This window comes from Mobula birostris, chromosome 16 (assembly GCF_030028105.1).
Source record: "Mobula birostris isolate sMobBir1 chromosome 16, sMobBir1.hap1, whole genome shotgun sequence".
Taxonomy (NCBI): Eukaryota; Metazoa; Chordata; class Chondrichthyes; order Myliobatiformes; family Myliobatidae; genus Mobula; species Mobula birostris.
The window spans coordinates 69,359,129-69,381,001 of NC_092385.1; the positions used below are offsets into that span (position 1 = coordinate 69,359,129).

Genomic DNA, 21,873 nt, shown 5'->3' on the forward strand with positions numbered 1-21,873 from the left:
ATAACTCCTTACAGCTGAAATAGCTCAGTTGGGAGAGCATTAGACTGGAGATCTAAAGGTCCCTGGCTCAGTCCTGGGTTTCAGAAGAATTTTGGTGCAGACCAGTTAGTGCTTGACTTTACAGAGCCAACGATCATTGATCCAGTTTTGATTCCTGCCACTCTCTGTAAGGAGTTTGTATACTTCCCCATAATCACGCAGGTTTCCTCCAGATGCTCTGTATTTTCCGCACATTCTGAAGATGTTTGGTTAGGGATATGGAGTTGTAGACACACTACGATAGTGACAGAAGTGTAGTGAGACTTGCTGAAGCTGTCCAGCATAACTATTGCCAATTTGATTTAATGCAAACACTGTATGTCACCATGTTTTGATGTACATGTGACAAATAAAGCTACAGGATTTTGAATTTCAATATTTTATGAATATCGAATAAAATGGAAAACAGAATGTTAATGGACCTTGCTGTGCTAAACCATGGCAAGATTTAAGGGTGCTACAGTAGCGCAGCAGTTAGCATGATGCTATTGCGGCATGTGGTGTCAGAGTTTGGAGTCCAATGCTGACACTGTCGGTAAGGAATTTGTCTGTTCTCTCAGTGACTGTGTGGGTTGTCTCTGGGTGTTCTGGTTTCCTCAAACATTCCAAAGATGCACTGGTTAGTCGACTAATTGGTTACATGGATGTAATTAGGTGGTGTGGGCTTGTTGGGTTGCAAACACCTGCCACTGCGTTGTATCTCAAAAGAAGGACAGAAAAAAGTTTGCTATTGAGAGATATGATTCAGCTAGTTTTAAACAGGTGGGTTGCTGAGCAGCGCTGTTCGGTAAACCAGAAGAACATGTCCCACACTGTATCTCTCAATAAAGATCCAAAGCTTGAGGCCAGAACAAGAGCTTCCCTTTGCTTGTCACTGCAGGTTGCAGACACTGTTGGTTATATGTCTCTGCAGCTTACTTGTCAGCGCAGGTTACTTGGAACTGTATCTGTAACCGGGTGACCGTCGGAGCTGATTCGGGATCGTTCAAAGTGTGCTTAGGCATCCATCCGGGTAATGCTAGAATATTGCCTGTGCCTTTAAGGGAGACGGTGATGTCATTACTCACGCGCGGGAGAGTGGGGAGACCATTTTGCTTTCTGCTGAAGATGGGGTTAGGTGTTGGAATCTGGGTTCCTCCCGAGGCTGGGCGTGGTGAGGAAAGGTGCGCATTAATTGACAATATCCATGTGAATTCGTTTATGCTTGTTGGTGGATTGAGAATGTCGGTAACTTGACATGTTTTACATGTTTAGATTTCCACGAGTGAAGAAATCAACACTGGGTAGCGTGGCTTATACCAAGTTCCTCACCATCCAAGTGGGTCAGTCTTCCTGTAATTTAACTACCAGGCAATATCTTGTAAAAGTTGTGCCAAAATGTACCTTTTGTCTAACTTTATTGTATCGGGACTGATTGTGCATGTAACCGCGTAACGTGAATGTTTAGTCTCTGTTCGGAAGTTCAGCACGTGTGTATGTCTTAGATGAGATGTATTCGCTTACATTTTTTGCTGTTGTGTATAAGATGCAGGGTGGGTGGGATTCTAATGTTTGTATTGTGTTCCTTCAGGATTTCCACTACCGTATTTGTACCGTATTAGTACCGGTATTTTTTATACTGCATACGCAGTTCTGTCCATACACAAGGGTGTGAATTGAAAGTTAAACTGAGTTTGTAATGGCAAGAACTGGTTGTAAATTTGTTCGTTTTGTTTCGCGACCCTCTTCTGGCATTTAAACGTCGAAAACCGATAAAGGAATGAAAACCCGAAAAAGTCTTTGTTGTCCTGAGTGTGTACTTTTCCCCAGGCTACAAAATATCTGTAGGTTACTTGTCTCTCTACATTACATGTCACTGCAGGTTAATTGCCACTGTAGGTTACGTCACTGTTGGTCACTATTCACTGTAGATTCCTATTCACTCCAGATGACTTGTCAATGCAGGTTACTTGTCTCTGTAGGTTACTTGTCACTGCAGACTTGTTGGTGGATTGAGAATGTCGGTAACTTGACATGTTTTACATGTTTAGATTTCCACCAGTGAAGAAATCAACACTGGGTAGCGTGGCTTATATTCCTTGAAAGTGAGTCCATAGATTGTTGGATCAGTTCAGTGTTGTTGTGAATGAGATTTTCCACACTGGTTCAGCAGTCTGGTGGTTGAGGGATAATAACTGTTCCTGAACCTGATGGTGTGGGACCTAAGGCTCCTATAGCTCCTTTCTGATGGCAGCAGCAAGAAGAGAGAAAGGCCTGGATGGTGGGGGTCCCTGATGGACACAGATTTTCTATGACAGCACTCTTTAAACTATGCTCAATGGTAGGAAGGGTTTTACCTGTAAGGGGCTGGGCAATATTCATCAATTTTTGTCGGCTTTTTCATTTTTAGGCATTTTTGATTTCATTTCCAGACCATGAGATATTACAAGTAGGATAGACAAAGGAGAGATGGTGGATGTTGTATAATTAGACTTTCAATAGGGCATCAACAAGATGCCATACATGAGGCTACTTAACAAGTTAAGAACCCATGGTATTACAGGAAAGTTACTGGCATGGTTAGGGCAGTGGCTAATCAGTAGGGGCAGAAAGTGGGAATAAAAGGATCCTTTTTTGGTTGGCTGCCAATGACCAGTGGTGCTCCGCAGGAGCTGAATTTGGGACCGCTTCTTTTTATGTTATATATCAATGATTTAGATGATGGAATAAATGACTTTGTTGCCAAGTTTGCAGATGAATCGAAGATTGCTGAAGGGGCAGGTAGTATTCAGCAAACAGGTAGGCTGCAGAAGGACTTGGACAGATTAGGAGAATGGGCAAGAAAGTAGTAAATGAAGTACAATGTTGGAAAATGCATGGTTGTGCACTTTGGAATAAGAAATAAATGTGAAGACTATTTTCTAAATGGGGGGAATATCCAAAAATATGCTATGCAAAGGGACTTCAGAGTCCTTGTGCAGAACATCCTAAAGTTTAACCTTCAGGTAGAGTCAATGTTGAGGAAGGCATCTGCAATGCATATTCATAGAGGTCTAGAACATAAGAGCACAGGTGTGATGCTGAGGCTTTATAAGGCTCTGGTGAGTCCTCACCTTGAGTATTGTGTACAGTTTTGGGCTCCTCATCTTAGACAAGATGTGTAGGCATTGGAGAGGATTCAGAGGAGGTTTCAGATAAGGAACGTTTGATGGCTCTGGGTCTGTACTCACTGGAATTTAGAAGGATGAGGGAGGTATCTCATTGAAACCTTTCGAATGTTGAAAGGCCCAGACAGAATATATGTGGAAAGGATGTTTCCCATGGGGGGTGGGGGTGAGTCTAGGACAAGAGGCAACAGACTCAGGATAAAGGGGTTTCTATTTAAAACAGAGATCCGGAGAAATTTCTTTAACCAGAGGGTGGTGAATTTGTTATCACAGACAGCTGTGGAGGGCAGGTCTTTGGGTGTATTTAAAGCAGCACAGACTTGATTGGTCAAATGGCCTAATTCTGCTCCAATGTCTTGCAGTCTTATGATATTATGGTGATGCAAACATTCAGGATTCTTCACTGTACATCAATAGAATTTTGTCAATGTAGGCAGTAAAGTGAACAAAAGGAAATGTGACATTGGCCGGATATATTCTTCAGCAGAGACTCTTGGGACAATTTATACCCATAACACATTCCTGTGTATTTTCAGCAACTGTCAGGCTCAACTACATGCATAAAATTTCCGCGGTACCATAGTTACCATGGCAAAATAAAGAACAGCATTACCATAGAACAGCACAGGATTAGCCCCTTTGACCCATCATGTCTGAGCATAACACAATGCCAGATTAAACTAAATCCCTTTTATCCACATGTGATCCATTGCCTCCATTTTTACCAATATATCCACCAGTCTCATTGAAACCTTTCAAATGTTGAAAGGCCTAGACAGAGTAGATTTGGAAAGGATGTTTCCCATGGTGGGAGAATCTAGGACAAGAGGGCACAGCCTCAGGATAGAGGGGCGCTCTATCAAAACAGATGCAGAGAAATGTGGTGAATTTGTGGAATCTGTTGCCACGTGTAACTGTGGAGGCCAGGTTGTTGGGTGTATTTAAGGCAGAAATTGATAAGTTCTTGATTGAATATGACATCAAAGGTTACAGGGAGAAGGCCGGGAACTGGGGTTGAGGAGGAGCTAGGAAAAAAGGATTAGCCATGATTGAGTGGCGGAGCAGACTCAATGGGCCAGATGGCCTAATTCTGTTCCTATGTCTGATAGTCTTATGGTCTCTTAAATGCCACTGTTGTATATGCTTCCCCCAGGTTGTGACCTTTCAACTGGACTGGTCTCTAGATGAAGGGTATTGACCCAAAATATCAACTGTCCATTTCCCTCCATAGATGCTATCTGGCCTATTGAGTTCCTCCAGAGTTTTCTGTGCGTTGCTCCAGATTTTGATGCTGCCTAACCTGCTGAGTATTTCCTGCCCAATTTTTTTCTCAAACTTTCATCATCTGCAATACTTTGCTTTAAAGGCCTTTAGTAGTTTGAGCATTTGCTGTGCAGTTACACAGGTGACTTCCATCAAATACACCCAGTATGAGTCTACCTCTAGGCACAACTGCTAAGAGATTCCACTGGTTCTTGACAGCAGAAGGCCCTTCCTGAGCATCATATAGTGGATGGGAAGACAAGCCACATACGATGCACCTTCAATTACTCCAAAAGACGGAAGTAGGGTAAATACTGAAAGGCTTTTATTCACAGTAGAATATGACTTCCAGCATGCTGAGTGTCTGCCCCTGGACCGAGGAGGAGGAGCAAGGCGAAATCACCTTTATTCAGGGGTCTGTGGGAGGAGCCACAGGGGCAGTCAGCAGAGGGGCGTATCCAGACAGTTAACCCAGTTACAACATATATATGTGTGTGTGTGTGTGTGTGTGTGTGTGTGTGTGTGTGTATATATATATATATATACATATATATGTGTGTGTGTGTGTGTATATATATATATATATGTGTATGTGTGTGTGTGTGTGTGTATATATATATATATATATATATATGTGTGTGTGTGTGTATATATATATATATATATATATATATATATATTGTGCGTTGCACCCGGTATGGGAGTGTCGTGTGGTGTCTGTGTAGGGCTTGGAGTGTGCGGTGTCTGGTGGGTATATATATCGGTGGATACGAGGTTAATAGTCACCACGGAGAGTTCAGGGTAGGGGCCCGGTGCTCTTGCGGGCGCCAGGTTGCGGATGGAGACCGTGTCCTCCCGCCCATCAGGTAAAACCACATAGGCACACTGCAGGTTCGCGTGAAGTAAGTGAACCCTCTCAGCCATCGGGGAGTATTTATTGCTCCTTGCATGTTTCTGGAGCAGCACTGGCCCCGGGGACGTCAGCCAAGTTGGTAGGGTGGTCCCAGTGGTCGACTTTCTGGGGAATGAAAAGGTTCGCTGATGAGGGGTGGCATTGGTGGCCATGCATAACAAGGAGCGGATGGAGTGGAGCGCCTCGGGAAGGACCTCCTGCCAGCGGGAAACCGGCAGTCCCTTTGACCTGAGGGCTAAGAGTGTGGCCTTCCACACCATGGCATTCTCCTTCTCCACCTGTCCATTCCCCCGGGGATTATAGCTCGTGGTCCTACTAGTTGCAATTCCCCTAGCCAGTAGGTATTGGCACAGCTCGTCACTCATAAACGAGGATCCTCTGTCACTGTGGATATAGCATGGGTACCCAAACAGAGTGAAGAGCTTGAGCAGGGCTTTTATAACAGATGTGGTAGTGGTGTCGGGGCAGGGGATGGTGAAGGGGAACCTCGAGTACTCGTCGATAACGTGAAGAAAGTACACATTGCAGTCAGTGGAGGGAAGGGGGCCATTAAAGTCCACATTCAGTCGCTCAAAGGGGCGGGTGGCCTTGATTAGTTGTGCCTTTTCAGGTTGGTAGAAGTGCAGTTTGCACTCTGCGCAGACTTGGCAGTCCCTGGTTATTGTCCTGATCTCCTCATGGGAGTAAGGCAGGTTCTGCGCTTTCACGAAGTGGAATAGCCGGGTGACCCCCCCGATAGCAAAGATCTACATGTAGGGCGTATAGCCGGTCAATCTGTGCGCTGGCACATGTTCCCTGGGATAGGGCATCCGAGGGCTTGTTGAGCTTCCCAGGCCTGTACATGATGTCATAGTTGAAGGTGGAGAGTTTGATTCTCCACCTCAGAATTTTATCATTTTTGATTTTGCTCCGCTGTTGGTTATTAAACATAAATGCGACTGAACGCTGGTCAGTTAGGGTGAACTTTTTGCCGGCGAGATAGTGCCTCCAGTGCCTAATAGCTTCCACTATGGCCTGGGCCTCTTTCTCCACCACGGAGTGCTGAATTTCAGGGCCTTGAAGGGTACGGGAGAAGAACGCCACCGGTCTTCCCACCTGGTTGAGGGTAGCAGCCAGTGCGAAGTCAGAGGCGTCACTCTCTACATGGAAGGGAATGGCCTCATCCACCGCATGCATTGCTGCTTTGACAATGTCCCCTTTTATACGGCTGACGGCCGCGCGGGCCTCGGCTGAGAGGGGGAATGTGGTGGACTTGACCAGGGGGCGGGCCTTGTCTGTGTAGTTAGAGACCCATTGGGCGAAACATGAAAAGAAGCCCAGGCACCTTTTGAGGGCTCTGAGGCTGTTGGGAAGAGGGAGTTCCAACAGGGGGCGCATACGGTCGGGGTCAGGGCCAATGACTCCGTTCTCCACAACACCCCCAAGGACAGCAAGTCGGGTGATCCCGAACACACACCTGTCCTTGTTATAGGTGAGATTGAAAGCTTTGACCGCTTGGAGAAACTTTTGGAGGCTGCAGTCGTGATCCTGCTGGTCGTGACCGCAGATGGTGATATTATCCAGATATGGGAACGTGGCCTTCAGTTGGCACTGGTCTACCATCCGGTCCATTGCCCTCTGGAAGACAGATACACCATTTGTGATACCGAAGGGGACGCGTAGGAAGTGATAAAGCCTGCTATCCGCCTCGAAGGCAGTGTAAGGGCGGTCCTCCCGGCGGATGGGGAGCTGATGGTAAGCGGATTTTAGGTCTATGGTCGAGTACACCTTGTACTGTGCTATCTGATTGACCATATCCGCGATGCAGGGTAAAGGGTACGCGTCAAGCTGCGTGAACCTATTGATAGTCTAGCTATAGTCCACGATCATCCTATTTTTCTCCCCGTTCCGAACAACGACCACCTGCGCCCTCCCAGGACTTGTGCTTGCCTCAAAGACCCCCTCCCTAAGCAGCCACTGCACCTCCGACTTAGTGAAGGCTCTGTCCCCAGCGCTGTATCTCCTGCTTTTAGTTGCCACAGGTTTACAGTCAGGGATCAGGTTGGTAAACAGCAGTGGGGGAGGGATCTTGAGGGTGGAGAGGCCGCAAGTGGCGTCGATAATGCAGCAGTTGGCATAGTGTTGGGTGGGGTGTGTGGGTCGGTGTGTGGGTGTGGTCAGTAGCAGGGTATGTGACGTATTCCTACAAAACTGGGGATTTCCGACAGTGATTGGTGGGAGGGGCCCATCATACTCCATTGTCATGCTTTTCAGGGGCTCTGGAAGTTGAGCCCCAGTAGCACAGGGGCACACAGTTGAGGCATGACCAGTAACGTAAAGTCTTGATATTCTGTGCCCTGCACCACTAGCGTCGCTATACAACCCCACCTCCCGGATGTCTGTTGTATGCGACCCGGAAGCCATGGCGACCCTCTGACTTACCGGCTGTATCGCGAGTCCGCAATGCTGCACCGTGTCCGGGTGGATAAAACTCTCCATGCTGCCTGTGTCAAACAGCTCGTCCTGCGCCCCTCCACCAGGATGTCCATCATTGACCTTGCGTGCTGGTGGGGAACGCTTTGGTCGAGGGTCACGGAGGCCAGGGTTGAGTTGCTGTCTTGGTCCGGCGCGGTGGTGTGCCCCATGAGCACTCATTGGTAGTAGGCGGTGGGTGGTGGCGCCGACCAAGATGGCCGCCCCCATATCTCACACGTGGTGGCGGCGTGCAGGGAAGATGCTGGCAGGCAAGATGGCGACCCCGATGTCTCACATGTGGTGGCAGGCAAGATGGCGACCCCCATGTCTCGCACGCGTGCTGCTCGATCCCGCTCGCAGTTTGGACTTACAGACCTTGGCAAAGTGGCCCTTCTTTCTGTAGCTGGAGCAGGTAGCTTCTTGGGCCGAGCAGCATTTCCGGGGGTGCTTCTCGAGTCCGCAGAAGTAGCACTTCGCGCACTCGCGACTGGCAGCAGCCCAGGTTGATTCGCCGGCGGATTGCGGGGTTTGCAGCGCCCACGAGGCCATCGGGGGATCACGTGTCTGGAGAGCCTCAGAGTTGTGCAGAGCGGCCTCCAGCATGTCGGCCAGCTCGATCGCTGAACTTAAGGTAAGATCAGCTTTTTCCAACAGCTGCTGGTGCACATACACTGACCTGGTCCCCGTGACAAAGGCGTCTCTCACTAGGAGCTCTGCATGCTGTCCTGCCGTCAGCCCTTGGCAATTGCAGGCTCGCACATGCGTCTGTAGTGTCCGGACAAACTCAGCACTTGATTCCCCAGGCCACTGGTGCTGTGTCGCTAATCGGTGCCGCGCATGGATGGTGTTTATAGGCTGCAGGTATTGTCCTTTGAGTGCGTTCATCACGCCGTCATAGCTCGGCTGGTCTCTGATCATCAAGTAGACTCGTGGACTGACCCTGGAGAGTAGAACTCTGTGCTTCGCTGCAGGGTCAGTCACTTTAATCTCCTCTAGGTATGATTCGATGCAAGCCAGTCAGAGTTCGGAAGCGTTTCCAGCTTCAGGTGTTTGCGGGTCAAGGTCTAACTTGTCTGGTCTCACAGCAAGTTCCATGCTTTAAAATTACTGCGAATAAAATTGATGCATCTTCAGTTACTCCAAAAGACTGAAGTATGGTAAATACTGAAAGGCTTTTATTCACAGTAAAATATGACTTCCATGCTGAGTGTCTGCCCCTGGACTGAGGAGGAGCAAGGCGAAATCACCTTTATTCAGGGGTCTGTGGGAGGAGCCACAGGGGCAATTAGCAGAGGGGCATGTCCAGACATTTAACCCAGTTACAACATATATATATGGTTTACCACAACATGTGCCTGTCTTCCTTTCAGAAAATCTTGCAAATACCAGTGATAAACCATGCTGGGTCTTCACCTTTTATCTCAGTGTACTTAGATAAATTGTGCATAAGAATGTTGAACGTTGATCAAGGCTGATGCCAAAAGCCAAGCAAAAAATAAGAATCTAGAGGAAGTTCATGAGTCAGGAAGCTTCGTGGAGGGAAATGGACAGTTGGCGTTTTAAGTGAAACCATCCAGTCCAGATGAAATGTCTCAACCTGAAACATCGACTAGGTACTTCCATCCATAAATGCAGCTTAACCTTCTGAGATCTTCCTGAAGAACTGCCCATAACAAGTAGGATTTCAAAGATTTCAAAGTTTTCTAAGGTACATTTAATGTCAGAGAATGTATGCAATATACATCCTGAAATGTTTTTTTCTTTACAACCATCCACAAAAACAGAGGGGTACCCCAGAGAATGAATGACAGTTAAGTCTTAGAACCCCAAAATTCCCCCAGATCCCCCCATTGAGCTAAAGTGGCAGCAAGCAACGATCCCTCCACCCCACCAACATAAAAAAGCAGTGATACCTGCTTGTTTACAATATTAAAAGTCTGTTGTGTTACTTTTTTTGAACTCTGTGCCCAAAGATCTCGGGTCTCTAAGCACACAGCCAAAAATGTTCCAGCCTCTAATACACACCTGTCCGGAACACCGACCTTCAATCCGCCCATCTCCAGAGCCCTGAGATCCTAGGCCTCCAAAAGCGATCTGAACTCATAGGCTGAGACCTTGGGGTGCCGAACAACAGTCAGTTGTAAAGCCTCGAGAGCAGGTCCCATCCCCCCAAAGAACCGCAGTCAGCATGTAACTCCAGGTCAGGGTCTTCAATACAACCCTGAAAGGGAAAAATAGAGATATTAAAGATGGAAATAGAGCTGTTTCTGAAGATGCAAACAAAGTAACCCTCCTAAACTCTGCCTTTAATTCCAATCCCCATTCCCATTCTGACATATCGATCCTTGGCCTCCTCTACTGACATGTCATAGTCTACTCCCGGTGGCCCCCAACCTGAATGCATGATCAATTTCTCTAACTTCCATTAATTTCCCCCCTCCCTCTTCTCTCTTTTTTCCATTCCCCATTCTGGATTCTCCTTTATCCCTTCTCGTTTCCTCCCCTGCCCATCACCTCCCTCTGATGTCCATCATCCTTCCCTTTCTCCCATGGTCCACTCTCCTGTCCTATCAGATTCCTTCTTCTTCAGTCATTTATGTTTTCTGCTTATCACTTCCCAGCTTCTGACTTCATCCTCCTCTACCACCCACCTACCTTCCCCCTCACCTGGCTTTACCTATCACCTAGTTTGTACTCTTTTCCCTCCCCCCACTTTCTTATTCTGGCTTCTACCCCCTTCTTTTCCAGTCCTGATAAAGGAACTCAGCCCAGAACATCGACTGTTTATTCCTTTCCATAGATGCTGCCTGACCTGCTGAGTTTTTGTGTGTTACTCTGGATTTCCAACATCTGCAGAATCCCCTGTGCTTATGAGTTCTCCTAGATGCTACTTTTTTGTTCCAGATTCTTGTGTCTCTAAATCAGTCATGATTAAATGATGGAGCAGACTCGATGGGCCAAATAGCGTAACCTGGCTCCTATGTCTTATGTATTATGGTCTTAAATCCTAAGCATATGATCATGTTGAATTAACCATGTGAGAATTAAATACTTATAACTGGAGCAAGTTCAGCATGAGAGAGTTCAAACAGCTGAAGGCACTAAATGGATTGGTTATCACTGTCAAATCTACCATGCACTAAATTCTGGTTCTTTACGATTTGTATTTAAATGCCTACTCCCATCAAGGAGGAAGCTATGTAGCATACACACCAGAAGAACCAGACTAAAAGAACACTGATCAACATCTCCACCTCTACTTTGTTATTTCCTGTCAGTCGCCTTATGTGCAGACTAATGTCACTTTATGGATGTACAGTCAATTTATGTATATGAGCTATCATATGTATTTATATTTATTGTGTATTTTTAAATTATTAGTATTTGTTCTTTACTTTTGTGTTTTTTCTGTGCTGCATTGAATCCAGAGTACAATTACTTCCTTCTAGATACACTTGTGTACAAGAAATGACATTAAACAATCTTGACTCTTGAATCTGAATGAGTTGTTAAGAAGTACATTTATTATAGAATTCATTTGATTAATCATTTCCTGAGAGGGATAAAATTAAGTCTGCAGTGGTTATGGTTTGTAAAGAGTGAATTTTATTTTTTAGTGATGTGTTGCTCTACAATGTTGAAATATTTGAGTTCTGATTTAACTTGTTTTGCATATTTGTTCTACTCCTGATCTGGAGTGTTGCTATAAATAGAACACTCGTGTTCTCACTGCTGTCCCACATTATTCATTAGCATGACTATACAGCACCATGTTAATGTAAAATGTCCATGCAGTAATTGCCTCAAAGCTTCGAAGGGGAAAAGGCCACAATCAGGACCCACTCACCATTTACATCAATGTGAAACCTCTTCAGATGTTTAACCGAAAATACTTTCAAGTGAAGTAAAGGGAGGCAAGCTTCACTGTAAATGGAATAGAAGACCAGGCACAGAGCTGAGCTTGATTTGTCTTTAGGTGTTTCATTAATTCTCAGTGTGTGAACAACATAGGTGTTGGATCCCAATGTTTCTGCATTCCAAAGGTTCTTCGGAAGTCAAGGATGAGGTATAAAATGTGTTGCTTACAGGAATTTTATTAAGTGTCTCAAGAACACAAAAAAGACAAAGAAAAAGGAAGTTGTCTCATACTCAGACCAGTGATAACAAAAATTCCAGTAATAACAATTTACTTATAAAATAGCCAGAGTCAAGTGTTATGACCCTTGCTACTGAAAGCTAAGAAGCTTCTAGGAAAATGCAGAAGCAACTGTACAGTATTACCGTAAAATTCACTGAACAGTTACATGTATTTAGATGATTATATACAGTACAAATACAAGTAAGCTTAGGAAAGTTAAATTATATGGAAAAAAAATGACAAAGTTTAAAATTCAACAATATAATTCACCTAGCTGAGGCCTGAACTAACTATTTCAGAGATTAGTCAAGTCCATACACATTCAATCGTAACACACATCAAAGTTGCTGGTGCACGCAGCAGGCCAGGCAGCATCTCTAGGAAGAGGTACAGTCGACGTTTCAGGCCAAGACCCTTCGTCAGGACTTCGCCCGGCCTGCTGCGTTCACCAGCAACTTTGATGTGTGTTGCTTGAATTTCCAGCATCTGCAGAATTCCTCTGGTTTACATTCAATCATAAACTATGTTTTGGCCAGACCTAATAATGAAAACAGATTTCCTTAACTGAGGGGCATCTGTGAACTGGTTGGGTTTTTCATCATGGTGCAGTTGTACCATGATGACTGGCTGTCAAAGAAAAATTTATTGAATTGAATTCTTCAGTTCCCATCATGGGATACGAACTGTCAGCTGATTGATACTGATACCAGTCCACGACAGGAGCACGTTGATTGCTCAGTAATGTTTTTTTTAAAATATATTTTGTAATTAAAGCACACTTTAGAAACAGAAAAATATTGTTATGCATTACTGCACTGTGGTAGATGTCGAGGTTCTATGGTAGTTTTCTAAACAGAAGCACAATCAAAACATGTCCAAAGGGTCCAGGAAAAATTGCAACCAAGTCAATAGGACCCTCACTTTTTCACTCTACCCCCAATCCACAACACACACACATACAGACATACCTCTGCTACACAATTGACACTAATTTAGTAACTGCACAGACGCCCAAATTGAAAAAAAATAATTAAATAACAATGCTGTGTTGCTTTTGTAGAATCCTACTAAGGTATTGAATTGTGTGGAGTGTGTCCCTGCTTTAGACTGTCAGCTGCTGTTTCTGATCAATTGATCTATAACATTAAATCAAGCAACAGGCAGTGAGTGGAAGATGAGCACCTGAACCAATAGCTTCCTTAATGACATTTAGATCGGGTCACAAATTGGGTCAGAGCACTTCCCTTGAAAATTCCGTTCTGCAGTTCCCAGCTTTGCAGAACGCAGTTCCTGCTTTGACAGTTCCTGCCACTGACTGTCAGTGGTGTCAGTCTCAGCAGCATCAACACACAATGGCAGCTTTAACATTCGGGGCTCAGATGAATTTTGAAAAGCTGAATCCTTTGTTTGCTTCAATAACAGTAAGACATATGAGCAGAATTAGGCCTTTCAGCCCATCGAGGCTGTTCTGCCATTCAGTTATGACTGATTTATTATCCTGTATTCACTGGAGATTAGAAAAATGAAGGAGAATCTCAGTGAAAACTATTGATTATTGAAATGCTTAGATAGAGGGCTGGCTGGTTGTGCAATGATATCGGCGCCGGACCCGGGAGCGGAGGTTCCCGGGTTTGAAACTAGTGGGGTCCGCTCCCGAGTACGCTTTCCATCTGTGCTGGGTTGAGTGTCGAGATCGCAACTCAACCTTGTAAAATAAAGGGAAAAATACTGTGAAAACATCTGTGTGAGGAGTGGCACGCCACACAGTCTCTCCCTTGCTCTCCCTTGCTCCGCGCCTTGTAAAAGCCATGAAAAAGACATCATCACGGATGCATGGACACTGGCACGCACACGCAGACCCGCACACATGCACACGCAGATGCACGTGCACAGACTTGCACACACGCAGGCACGCTAAAAAAAAATAAGGCTTAGAGTGGATATGAAGAGAACGTTTCCTTTAGTGGGGAAGTCTAGTTCTAGAAGGCACAGCCTTGGAGTACAAAGACATCTTTTTAGACCAGAGATGAGGAGAAATTTCTTTAGTCAGAATTGGTGAATCTCTGGAATTCATCACTATGGATGACTGTAGAGGCCATGAGTGGGTACAGTTAAAGTACAGGTTGATAGATTGCAAAAGAAAATAAATCAGCTCTGATCGAATGATGGAGTTGACTGAATGAGCCAAATAGCCAATTCTGCTCTAATGTCTTATTCTCTTGCCTTCTCCTTGTTACCTTTGACACTCTTACTAATCAAGAACCTTTCCACCTCTGCTTTAAATATACCCAGTGACTTGGCCTCCACAGCTGTCAGAAGCAATGAATTCCATAGATTCACCATCCCCTGGTAAAGAAGTTCTTCCTCATGTCTGTTCTAGAAAGATATCCTTCTGTTCTGAGGCTGCACCCTCTGGTTTGAGAACCCCTTTTCCCCCACAACAGGAAATGGCCTCATGTCACTGACATCAGTCATTATGGATGTAAATAAGGGCTGAGGGTCAAATTATTCGCAAATTCATTATTTTTTTGTTTCTAAAGATAAAGTTGATAAAGTGTAATAGGAGTGGAGGTATAAGGCCCTCTGCTTCACACCCCTATAATCCTACCACCAAGAGCAGCATGGGCAAGAGAGTCTCAAACACGTGGAGGTTTCCCACACCATTACAACATGAAAGTATATCACTGGCTCACACATAGTATATCAAACAAAATATTACCACAAATAAATTAATAAAATATAATTCAAAGTGTATGTAATATGCAGCACAAAGAAACAGTGAACAGTCCTAGTGACGGGACCTTGGTGGTGGCAGGGTATTCATTAGTCTTGAAGCTGTTACCAGTCTGGCATTCCTAGTCGGATGCTCCTGTACTTCCTTCCTGATGGTAATGGGTCAAAGGGATTGTGGAATGAGTGGAAGAGATCCCTGACAATGCTTTGGGCCCTTCGTCTGCAATGATTCCAGTAGATGTCAAAAATCGGGGGTGGTGGGGGGAAATCCGATGACCCTCTTGACATTTTTTATAAACCTCAGTAAGGTCTTGCGGTCTGATGCCTTGCAGCTTCTGTACCATACAAAGATGCAGCTGATTGGGACACACTCGATGGTGCTCCTGGAAAGCTGTTAGAATGGGGACAGGAAGCCTTGTATGTCTCAATCTCATCAGAAAGTGTAGATGCTGCTGCACCCTTTTGACTATGAGGAAGTGTTGTTGGTCCAGGTTAGATTTTCCATTACGTGCACACCAAGGAACTTAGTGCTCTTCACTCTCTCCACGGCAGAACCATTGACGAGTGGTCAATCTGCACCTTCCTAAAGTCTACAATCATCTCTTTTGTCTTGCCCTTATTAAGTCTTGGGTTATTGTTCTTGCACCTCTCTATATGCCAAATCATCATTGTTGTTGATGAGGTCAACCACTGTTTTATCATTATTTTGATGATGCGGTTTGAGCTGGATTTGGCAGTCATGAATCACCAGCGTGCTGAGCACACAGCCCTGGAGAGTTCGGGTGCTCAGTGTGATGGAGCTTGAAATGTTGCTGCTAACTCAGACTGACTGGGGTCTTTCCATCAGGAAGTCCAATATCCAGTCATAGAGAAGGGTGTTGACTCCCTCCCAGCCTCTGAGGGATGGTTGTGGTCAACGCTGAGCTGATGTTGATGAACCACAGCTGACATATGAGGCATTGTTTTCCAGGTGGGACAAGATGGACTGAAGGGCTGGAGTCGATGGCATCATCTGAGGACTGTTTTGAGCAGTTGGTGAGCTGACAGGGTCCAACGTAGCTGGAAGGTAGGATTTTATACAATCAATTACCAGCTGTTCAGATCACTTCATAATTGTTGAAGTCAGTGCCACTGGGTGTTAATCATTTAGACCAGTTATCTTTGCTCTCTTGGGCACTGGAATAATGGTGACTGTCTTGAAACCTGCAGGGACAGTGAAATGCTTCGGAGAGATATTGAAGATGTTCATTAAGACATCTGTTACCTGGGCCACACAGTCCCTCAGCACCTGAGCAAGCATGCTGTCTGGCTCTGCAGCTTTGCTTGGGTTTACCCTGGCTAGGGCCCTCCTCATCTTGGTTGTGGCCCGACAGGGTACCTGTTTCTCAGGAAGAAAGGAGGTTTCCCTTGAAGCACATCATTCAATTAGTCAACTTGTACATAGAAAGCTTTCAGCCTATCAGGAAGAGAGGTGTCACTGTTGTTGATGTGCAGCATTGACTTGTAGTCTTTTATGGTTTGTATACCATGCCACATACACCGTGTGAGTTTTCTGTGTGTACTCTCACTATGCCTTCCTGAAGGCAGGGGAGAGCATGGCTACTGCTGACCCTAGAGTGTCTATTCCCCGATCTGAAGACAGATTATGCAATGTGCAAACCTCTGCAGCTAGTCATGATTTCTGGTTTGCTCTGGCAGTGTAGTGCTTAATGGTGGTAATGTCTCCAGTGCATTTCTTATGTAGCCAGTCACTGATGCCGGATATTTATCAATATTGATGTGATGTTCAGAGGCAGCCAACACCCCCCCAGAATATGCTCCAGTCTGTGCTTTTGAAACAGTCCTGCAGCGCTGAGGCACCACCACCCAGACAGGTCCTGATCTCCCTGTAAACTCGTTTGACTCACTTAACAGGGATTAGCAATGTGGTCTGAGTATCAGGGGTGAGGGTGAGCAGGGATTAGCAATACCGATTGAGTATCAGGGGTGAGGGTGAGCAGGATTTGTCATAAGGCGGTGGCTGGGAACAGAACCAAGTGTAAGACATAGACATTGAAGGACTAGGGACAGGACTAGGAAACAGTGTGAGAGCAAGGACATGGACACGAAAACTGGGAACCCGGAACAGGACTGGACAGGAGAGCTAGGAGCCTGGGCTTGGACTCCAAGCCAGAGGCTGGGCAGGGCCCAGTACCTGGGTCTTGCCTTTGGCTCGGACCCCAGAACTAGGCAAGGACGAGGCTTGGCAGGCAGGCAGGACGAGGCTGGAGTCTTCGGGCTTGAGGCTAGAGGTGAGGCTTGGCAGGAGGCAGGAGGCTGGAGTCTTCAGGCTTGAGGCTAGGCAGGAGGCTGGAGACCAGGCTTGAGGCTAGGCAGGAGGCAGGAGACTTCAGGCTTGAGGCTAGGCAGGAGGCTGGAGACTTCAGGCTTGAGGCTAGGCAGGAGGCTTGAGGCTAGGCAGGAGGCTGGAGACTTCAGGCTTGAGGCTAGGCAGGAGGCTGGAGTCTTCAGGCTTGAAGCTAGGCAGGCTCCTCCTGGGCAGAGCATGGTTCACCTGGGCAGGGCATGGTACTCCTGGGCAGGACGCGGATCACCACCCGACGGAGGCGTGGGACGGGAAGGGACAGAACCAACCGTAGGTAACAGCAAGACGGCCTGGCTTACCCGACGGAGGCAAGGGACAGGAAGGGACAGAACCAACCGCAGGGAACAGCAAGATGGCCTGGCTTACCTGGGCGGAGGCAAGGGACAGGAAGGGAGCTAGGTAAAGGGTGGCTCCAGGACAAGACTGCCAGGTGAGACGAGGTGAGAGTTACCAGCAGGACAAGGCAAGGCTTCAGGCAATGCAAGGTGAGACAAGAACTTCAGGTGAGGCAAGAGTTACCGGCAAGACAAGGCAAGGCTTCTGGCAAAGCAAGGCGAGATGAGAACTTCAGGCGAGGTGAGAGTTCCTGGCGAGACAAGGCAGGGCTTCAGGCGAGGAAACAGAAGGCAGAGGAAGGGATACAAGGAGTAAGGACAAGAACAATCCAGCAGCCATGCCTTGGTCTCTGAAGGTATTTATGCAGCCAGCCCCAACAAGCATCAGCTGACTCAATTAGAGCTCAACAAGAACAGAAACAGGGTAGACAGGAAAACCTGGAGCAAGGGTCGATGGACCGGACCGTAAACCGGAATACGGACTTCACGGACCGGACCATGACAGGATTAGCAACGTGGTCTGAGTATTGGGGTGAGGGTGAGCAGGATTAGCAGTGAGGCCTGAGTATCAGGGGTGAGGGTGAGCAGGGATTAGCAATACAGTCTGAGTATCAGGGGTAGTATAGTCACAGTCATACTTTATTGATCCCTTTATGGTGAAATTGGTTTTCGTTACAGTTGCACCATAAATAATTAAATAGTAATAAAACCATAAATAGTTAAATAGTAATATGTAAATTATGCCAGGAAATAAGTCCAAGACCAGCCTATTGGCTCAGGGTGTCTGACCTCCAAGGGAGGAGTTGTAAAGTTTGATGGCCACAGGCAGGAATGACTTCCTATGACGCTCTGTGTTGCATCTCGGTGGAATGAGTCTCTGGCTGAATGTACTCTTGTGCCCAACCAGTACATTATGTAGTGGATGGGAGACATTGTCCAAGATGGCATGCAACTTGGACAGCATCCTCTTTTCAGACTCCACCGTCAGAGAGTCCAGTTCCCTCCCCACAACATCACTGGCCTTATGAATGAGCTTGTTGATTCTGTCGGTGTCTGCTGCCCTCAGCCTGCTGCCCCAGCACACAACAGCAAACATAATTGCACTGGCCACCACAGACTCATAGAACATCCTCAGCATCGTTTGGCAGATGTTACAGGACCTCAGTCTCCTCAGTAAATAGAGACGGCTCTGACCCTTCTTGTAGACAGCCTCTGTGTTCTTTGACCAGTCCAGTTTATTGTCAATTCGTATCCCCAGGTACTTGTAATCCTCCATCATGTCCACACTGACCCCCTGGATGGAAACAGGGGTCACCAGTACTTTAGCTCTCCTCAGGTCTACCACCAGCTCCTTAGTCTTTTTCACATTAAGCTGCAGATAATTCTGCTCACACCATGTGACAAAGTTTCCTGCCGTAGCCCTGTACTCAACCTCAACTCCCCTGCTGATGCATCCAACTATGACAGAGTTATCCAAAAACTTCTGAAGATGAGAAGACTTTGTACGGTAGTTGAAGTCCGAGGTGTAAATGGTGAAGAGAAAGGGAGACAAGACAGTCCCCTGTGGAGCCCCAGTGCTGCTGATCACTCTGTCAGACACACAGTGTTGCAAGCACACGTACTGTGGTCTGCCAGTCAGGTAATCAAGAATCCATGACACCAGGAAAGCATCCCCATGCATCGCTGTCAGCTTCTCCCCCAGCAGAGCAGGGCAGATGGTGTTGAATGCACTGGAGAAGTCAAAAAACATGATCCTCACAGTGCTCGCTGGCTTGTCCATGTGGGCGTAGACATGGATAAGCAGGTAGACGATGGCATCCTCAACTCCTAGTCGGGGCTGGTAGGTGAACTGGAGGGAATCTAAGTGTGGCCTGACCATAGGCCAGAGCAGCTCCAGAACAACTCTCTCCAGGGTCTTCATGATGTGGGAGGTCAATGCCACCGGTCTGTAGTCATTGAGGCCGCTGGGGCGCGGCGTCTTCAACACAGGGACGAGGCAGGATGTCTTCCACAGCACAGGAACCCTCCGGAGCCTCAGGCTCAGGTTGAAGACATGGCGAAGTACTCCACATAGCTGAGGGGCACAGGCCTTGAGCACCCTGGGTGAGGGTGAACAGGGATTAGCAATACATTCTGACTATCAGAGGTGAGGGTGAGCAGGGATTAACAATACAGTCCGGGTATCAGGGATGAGGGTGAGCAGGGATTAGCAATACGGTCTGAGTATCAGGGGTGAGGGTGAGCAGGGATGAGCAATACAGTCTGAGAATCAGGGATGAGGGTGAGCAGGGATGAGCAATACAGTCTGAGAATCAGGGATGAGGGTGAGCAGGATTAGCAATGTGGTCTGAGTATCAGGGGTAATGGTGAGCAGGATTAGCAACGTGGCCTGAGTATTAGGGATGAGGGTGAACAGGGATTAGCAATACGGTCTGAGTATCAGGGGTGAGGGTGAGCAGGGATTAGCAATGAGGCCTGAGTATCAGGGGTGAGGGTGAGCAGGGATGAGCAATACGGTCTGAGTATCAGGGGTGAGGGTGAGGAGGATTAGCAATGTGGCCTGACTATCAGGGGTGATGGTGAACAGGATTAGCAATGTGGCCTGAGTATCAGGGGTGATGGTGAACATGATTACTCATGCGGTCTGAGTATCAGGGGTGAGGGTGAGCAGGGATTAGCAATACGGTCTGAGTTTCAGGGGTGAGGGTTAGCAGGGATGAACAATCTGGTCTGAGTATCAGGTGTGAGGGTGAGCAGGGATTTACAGCGTGGTCTGAGTATCCGAGGTGAGCGTGGGTTGAGCCTTGTAAGCTCCACGAACATTGGCATAAACCAGGTCTAATATATTCTTCCCTCTGGTTGTGAATTTGACATTCTGGTAGAACTTTGGCAGGACTTTTTTTGAGTTCTCTTGCAACAATCATCGGTGGCTTTAAGGTCTCAGATTCCGGCATAGAGTTCCTGCAGTAAATAGCAATAATCACAATGGCAGTGAACTCAGTAACTAGAAGGGTCTGCACTTTACCATTAAAAAATCTGTCTGTGGTGAGCATTGGCTGTTACCACCAAGGCATTCACACACCTGTTCTTCTTGAAATAAACATATAGACCTCTTCCACAGGTTTTACTAGAGATCGCAGCATTTCTGTTCACCCAAAAGGAGATTCCGCCTTCTAGCTAGATGACTGAGTCTGGAACGCTCTATCCCTACAGCAATGGAGGAGTATCTTCATGTGAGGCTGCAGCAATTCCGAAAGGCAGTTCACCAACAGCTTCTCAAGGACACTTAGAGATGGGCCTTGGCTATAATGTCCACATTATGACTAATAATTTCCAGTGCTATTGAGAAGGTACTAAAAGTTATGAACTCTGGGTCAGAGTCAAAAAACCATTTTGTTGTCTTATTGATTTGTGTTGTGTGTTAATTGCTCCTGAATCATACCACATAAAAACAGAATCATTAACAAAGTTCCAGTAATTTTCCTCCCTCTCATTCTCTCTTTAACTATTTCAACTCCACTCTTATCCCATCTTCTCTTCTCACCTGCCCATCACCTTCCTCTGGTGTCCTTCCTCCTTCCCTTTCTCCCGTGGTTCGCTTTCTTCTCCTATGATTCCTTCTTCTTCAGCCCTTTATCTTTTCCACCTATCATCAGTCAGCTTTTACTCCTCCCCTGCCCTCACCTTCTCACTGCGGCTTCTTTCCCATTTCTTTCCAGCCCCGATGAAGGGTCATGTCCTGAAACATCAACTATTTATTCTTCTCCATGGAAGTTGCCTGACCTGGTCAGTTCCTTCAGCATTTTATGTGTTTTGCTCTGGATTTCCAGCATCTGCAGAAGCCCTTGTGTTTATAATGAATAAACTTATTTGGCTCTTAAGACTTTTGACATCAAAGCACGTTGAGTTTCTTGCATTAAAATGCTCGTGGCCTAACAAATTCATTATTTCCAATTCTTCAAAGTAATGGATAGTACTTTGTTACTTAGCCTTTATTTGACTCCATAATGAATGGGTCAACCACATGGGGCATTCTGACTAATCTTATCTTATCCCAACCCTAATGTTTAATGTCTTGGAGGGTTTGGGAGCTTTCAATATGATGTCCAAATGTAACAAAATACATACGTGCATAAAGGCAGAGATGTGTGTGATGCTTGCTCTTATTATCCTCTCTTTCTCATGCATTCTGCGGGATTCAATGCTCAGAGAGGCATGTTGCCAACACCGTTCATTGGCTGAGGCAGATATATTCATCCTGTGGCAGCCGCTTATGGATAAGACTGAATTTTCTAGTTTGATCCAGAGCCCATTTAGTTGCCAGCTCCATTATCACCAGCCCAGCAAGCTCTCAAGGGTATAAGTATGTGGAATGAAATACAAATACATTTCTTGGAAAACGCTGCACTTTGAGAGTTTGAGTAGTTTCTACTGCACTGGGGTATGAAGAGAAATTGCATTAGACTGCACCTACATTCCCAAGTCTT

At 46.3% G+C, this 21,873-nt stretch overlaps 1 long non-coding RNA gene across 1 annotated transcript; it reads left to right on the forward strand.

Moving 5' to 3' along the window:
• The first annotated feature begins 1,114 nt into the window (after positions 1-1,114).
• On the forward strand, positions 1,115-21,226 carry LOC140210881 (uncharacterized). The gene is made up of 4 exons (XR_011889321.1): positions 1,115-1,202; positions 1,294-1,361; positions 15,657-15,752; positions 20,508-21,226. It is a non-coding gene; the product is annotated as an uncharacterized lncRNA (long non-coding RNA).
• Positions 21,227-21,873: the final 647 nt, after the last annotated feature.